Genomic DNA, 6,148 nt, shown 5'->3' with positions numbered 1-6,148 from the left:
TTCGCACAGACCACCTAATGGTGTGCTATAGCAACTACAATTGTCTAACTAGAGATCGTAATTAWTCAAGAAAAATGTTGTGGGTGGCGTATTTTTATGGTAGGTGGAAGAAGTTGAAACGTTTAAATTGTTAGAGTCTAGTGTTACGAAGTGGAGACTACTGTAGTAGTACAAGTACTAGTGACTGTATTATTTGTTGTAGTGGGATAGTAGCTGTTGGTGGAATAGTTACAGTGGAAGTAAATAGCGAATGCAGTGGTAGTGAAATAGACAAATGACTGTAGCCCAGTGGTAGTGTAGTAGTAGCAGCTAGTTATTGCAATAGTTATTGTTTATAGATAAGTACACCTATTGTGAAGTAATAATTTGGGTTAGTTTATGTGTGGTTAGTGAGTGTGGGATTGTTATACTGGATTAATTTAGTGAGTGTGTGTGGGATTGTTATAGTGGGTTAGTTTAGTGAGTTGGAGTGAGTTGTGTGAGGGGCCTAAACTCAACAAAGGCATAAGTGCTAACGTTAAACCTGCATGCGATTTATTTTAGAACGCATTTAATGTTTTGAAAGATAATGACCCACCGAAGCAGGGCGGGTGGGCAGTGAACGCTTTGTTACATGAACATGTCTCTATGTTTGCGTTTATCCCTGGCTACATAGTCTCACAAAACAATACAAATGTTGTCATTATAATTTGTTCAAGCACATAAGTGTAGTTGCCGATGTTGAAAGAGAGGGAGGGTGTTGGTAAGCTGTTGAAAAGTGACACTTTATTTGGTAGCATTGCCTTTAAATTGTTTAACTTGGGTCAAACGTTACGGGTAGTCTTCCACAAGTGTTTTGTTTCTGGACATTTTGAGCCTGTAATCAAACCCACAAATGCTGATGCTCCAGATACTCAACTAGTCTAAGGAAGGCCAGTTTTATTGCTTCTTTAAYCAGGACAACAGTTTTCAGCTGTGCTAACATAATTGCAAAAGGGTTTTCTAATGATCAATTAGCCTTTTAAAATTAAACTTGGATTAGCTAACACAACGTGCCACTGGAACACAGGAGTGATGGTTGCTGATAATGGGCCTCTGTACACCTATGTAGATATTCCATTACAAATCAGCCTTTTCCAGCTACAATTGTCATGTACAACATTAACAATGTCTACACTATATTTCTGATCAATTTAATGTTATTTTAATGGAGGAAAAAAATGTGCTTTTTTTTTTCAAAAACAAGGACATTTCTAAGTGGCCCCAAACTTTTGAACGGTAGTGTATATACTAGGCGGTGTCAGAGGAAAGCCCATAAAGTTGTCAAAGACTCCAGTCACCCAAGTCATAGACTGTTTCCTCTAATACCGCACGGCAAGCGGTATCGGAGCGCCAAGTCTAGGACCAAAATGCTCCTTAACAGCTTCTACCCCCAAAGCCATAAGACTGCTGAACAATTAATCAAATGGCCACCGGACTATTACATGGACCCCCCCGCCTCCATTTGTTTTTACACTGCTGCGACTCACTGTTTATTATCTATCCATAGTCACGTCACCCCTACCTACATGTACAAATGACCTCTAACCTGTACCCCCGCACACTGACTCGGTACCGGTACCTCCTGTATATAGCCTCGTTATTGTTATGTTATTGTGTTACTTATTTTTTACTTTAGTTTATTTGGTAAATATATTTTTAACTCTTAAAACTGCACTGTTGGTTAAGGGCTTGTAAGTAAGCATTTCACGGTAAGGTCTACACTTGTATTCGGCACATGTGACAAATAGTTTGATTTGATTTGTTAAATCCACTTCAATCAGTGTAGATGAAGGGGAGGAGACAGGTTTAAGAATGATTTTTAAGCCTTGAGACAATTGAGACATGGATTGTGTATGTGTGCCATTCAGAGGGTGAATGGGCAAGACAAAAGAKTTAAGTGCTTTTGAACGGGGTATGGTAGTAGGTGCAAGGCACACCGTTTTGTGTCAAAAACTGCAACGCTGCTGGGTTTTTTACACTCAACAGTTTCCAGTGTGTATCAAGAATGGTCCACCACCCAAAGGACATCCAGCCAACTTGACACAACTGTGTGAAGTATTGGAGTCAACATGGGCCAGCACCCCAAAAAGAAAGAAGGACCAAGGCACGCTTCATATAATTAATTCAAATGCCTTTATTTGTATGGCATGTTCAATAGWAACAAGGTTTTAAAAATCCAACAGTTTCGGCTGCATGGCCTTCGTCAGGGAGTACAAAGAAATAATACAATGTACTCTTTTGAACAGCTTTTCMAATTAGCCCTAGTTTGAAGAGGGAGTGGTTACAAAATTGATTGGACACACACTGTGTATAGTATTGCTTACTAGATGTSTCCAATCAATTTTGTAACCACTTCCTCTTCAAACCAGGGCTAATTGGAAAAGCTGTTCAAAAGAGGACATTGTATTATTTCTTTGTACTCCCTGACGAAGGCCATATAGCTGAAACTGTTGGATTTTTAAAACCTTGTTTCTATTGAACATGCCATACAGATAAAGGCATTTTAATTAATTATATGAAGAGTGCCTTGGTCCTCCTTTCTTTTTGATGAYYAATTCACCCCTTTTACCAAAGAGCACCTTCTATCTACCAACATGTACTWTTGTGTACCTTAGTAGCGCTTCCCTTCCTCCTCTTTCTACTAGTATGGGCCAGCATCCCTCTGGAACGCTTTCCACACCTTGTAGAATCCATGCCTCGGTACCGGTACTCCTTGTATTTAGTGTTGTTATTGCAGTTTTATTATGTTAATATTTCCTTTTTTTATTTTTTTATTTTTAGCTTTTTTACTCTGCATTGTTGGGAAAGGACTCGTAAGCATTTCACAGTAAAGCATTTAATCACCGCATGTGATGAATACCATTTTATTGATTGAATATCATTCATTTATAAGTSCAAAAATGTATGTAGCAACTRCAGATTGTAGTGGAAGTGTTTTGTTTTGTGTGTTGAATTATTTAACTGCTAATTTGCTATGTGAAGCCTATTTGATAGAATATACGTTTTGTAATTTTTAGGTTATTTAAAATGTACAGGTTTAAGTGATACTGGGTATACTTAAAGACGTCGTCCAGCGATTTTTWAAATAAACTTTTACTGTTGAATGCGATATCCCAAGTATGAATTCAAGGAGTTGGTTGGTCTGGTGGAAATCCGTGATGTCATCGGCCTCCCCCCTGGCTTGAGGAACAGTAGATACACATGGCGAGGCGTGGTTTAACGTGACCACGGCCCSGAGTAGGGTACAGCCATAGGGTACTCACGTTACTCCAATGTAATTAGCCTAACGTTGKCGTCATCCTAAACAAACTACTGACACTTTTTTGTAATTTCAATAAACGTTTCAATAAACGTAATTTCAATAAACAACAAATGATTTACATGATACTTATTCAGCCGCTGATGTGTTACCCGACCTGCTAACACTGACAGTAAAGCGAATAAATCTGTCACATTATACTTACGTCACCCCTAGCCTTTTTGCCGGTTACCTGACGTTAGCTGGCTGGCAAGCGAGAGAAGTTAATCTCCATATAATTCGCTTGATTTTGATATGTCGCGTAACTATTTAGTCTTTGCTTGCCCTTGAAAGGTCCAGGTATTTAGAAAAGTTTATTCTTGCCGGCTTGCCTACATGTCCTTTCAAATTGCCGGAGACCTTGCTGGGGAGACAACCCTACCAAATAAAGTAGCCTATGGCGATATCAAAACCTACTTTTTTATTATTKACGTTTTTATTCTGATACCCGTTAATTTCTGTACTCTTTCTATTAGATTAAAGTTTTTTTTTTTTTTTTTTTACAAATGCAATAATGTTAATTGGACGGATACAGATCACTAGTCCTTACTACAAGCTAACAAGCAATACACATAGCTAGTTAGATGCAAACAAGTCACTTGCCGGCGATTTGAACACACGTTAATGTATCAAGTAACCGGAGCCCACAGCTTTCCATCATCATAGCRGCGTAATGGCCTGAAACCTTAAGGTTTGTCTAATCTGGTCCTTCGGCAGTTGGTAAAACTTAATTTGGTGGTCTTTTCTCCTCCTATTGTTCAAACAAAACGGTATGCAGCAGCTTTTCACCATTTTAAAAGAAGGATTAGTTAGCTAGTTGAAGAAAAGGCCGTTGGAATCATCTCTTTGGCTGATAATAGTAATTTACACACACACTTTTGCTATGTCATGACTTACCTGGACCACCTATTGAAATGTGCCTTTTGTTAAGTAAATCTGGTGTTAATTGAGGTGAAAATCAGACTGGTATGCCACTTTTAAAGCCAAACTTTTCAGGAATGTAGGAAGCACGGTGATGGCATGTTGAAGTTGGCAAACCAGTAGGGTTTGTGGAGCTTGTGATGAGCCATACTCCTTAGTTTGTGAATACAGTCAAAGACAGGGACACCCTCAAAGACAGGGACACCCTCAAAGACAGGGACACCCTCAAAGACAGGGACACCCTCAAAGACAGGCACCGTTCAAAGACAGGCTACCACAAAACATGTTGGAGCAAATGCATCCTGTGACATTTTCACATGCAAACAGCATTTGATTTATGTGAACCATGTGTAGTTAAGTGATGACTCAGTGGCAGAATGAGTTCCATCAGAGTGGCCAGGCTCTTTACAACATGATGGCAAATTCAGCACGCTGATTGGTGTGTGCACACACCCACACATTATCATTTTTTCCAACAGAGGCACTGAAAAATTAGGCCCAACGTCAGGCACAGAAAAACCCATGCAAGATGGAAAGGGGTTAACAACTTTCATGTTCTGAAAGATATGAGGAAACAAAGAGAGGTAGAGTACTAATATACAGTGGCCTTCAGAAACGATTCACACACCTCTAGACTTTTTCTACATTTTGTTGTGTTACAGCCTGAATTTAAAATKGATMAAATTTAGATTTTGTCACTGGCCTACAAACAATACCCCATAATGTCAAAGTGGAATTCTGTTTATAGAAATGTTTGCACATTTACTAAAAATGAAATACAGAAATATCTGATTTACATAATTATTCACACCCTGAGTCAATGCATTTTAGAATCACATTTGGCAGCGATTACAGCTGTGAGTCTTTCTGGGTAAGTCTCTAAGAGCTTTWCACACCTGGATTATTATTATTATTCTTTAAAAAATTCTTCATGCTCTGTCAAGTTGGTTGTTGACTATTGCTAGATAGCCATTTTCAAGCTTTGCCATAGATTTACTACGCTGATTTAAGTCAAAACTGTAACTTAACCACTCAAGAACATTTAATGCAGTCTTGGTAAGCAACTCCAGTGTATATTTGATGTTTCAGGTTAATGTCCTGCTGAAAGGTGAATTTGTCTCCCAGTGTCTGTTGGAATTCAGACGGAACCAGATTTTCCTCTTGGATTTTACCTATACTTAGCTCTATTCCGTTTCTTTTTMTCGTCCAACGTATGCACCGAATTGTATGCATAGATGCTTTAACGAAATGGTAGCAGAAGGTGAATGTTGAACTTTTTGTTCCAAACATTTTGCGCAAATATACTGTAGGTGTGATCAAGGCATTATTTGACTTAATAAAATATTTACTCCTTTACTTATTTAGGCTTTCCATAACAAAGGGGTTTAATACTTATTGTCTCAAGACATTTCAGTTTGTCATATGTAATTAATTTGTAAAATTTTCTAAAAACATAATTCCACGTTGACATTATGGGGTATTGTGTGCAGGCCAGTGACACAAAATCTACATGTAATAAATGTTAAATTCAGGCTGTAACACAACAAATGTGGAAAGTGAAGCGGTGTGTGAAAGTCAAGCGGCGTTAATACTTTCTGAAGGCACCAGAAGGCATCTCCAGTTCTGTAAAACTGTTGTCCTTTTGCATTGTTGATCAATGTAAAGACATGAATTACGCACAAACGAATAGTGCACAGCAACCTAAGCATTAAGAACCGAGGTATTGGATAACAGCTAAATACACTGATTCAATTATTAACAAACGCAACAACAACACACTAAACGGTTAACGGGGAAGTAAATTGAATGGCACTGACGTCTCCGCCAACCTGACGACCTACGCATTTCCCCCAGCAGGTGGCGATACAAGACAAGATACAGTAGTAAATAAAGGTACGCCAAATACTT

The sequence above is a fragment of the Salvelinus sp. IW2-2015 genome, linkage group LG17, assembly GCF_002910315.2.
Source record: "Salvelinus sp. IW2-2015 linkage group LG17, ASM291031v2, whole genome shotgun sequence".
Taxonomy (NCBI): Eukaryota; Metazoa; Chordata; class Actinopteri; order Salmoniformes; family Salmonidae; genus Salvelinus; species Salvelinus sp. IW2-2015.
The sequence above is the reverse complement of the archived record's forward strand: the minus strand, read 5'-3'. Positions refer to the sequence as shown.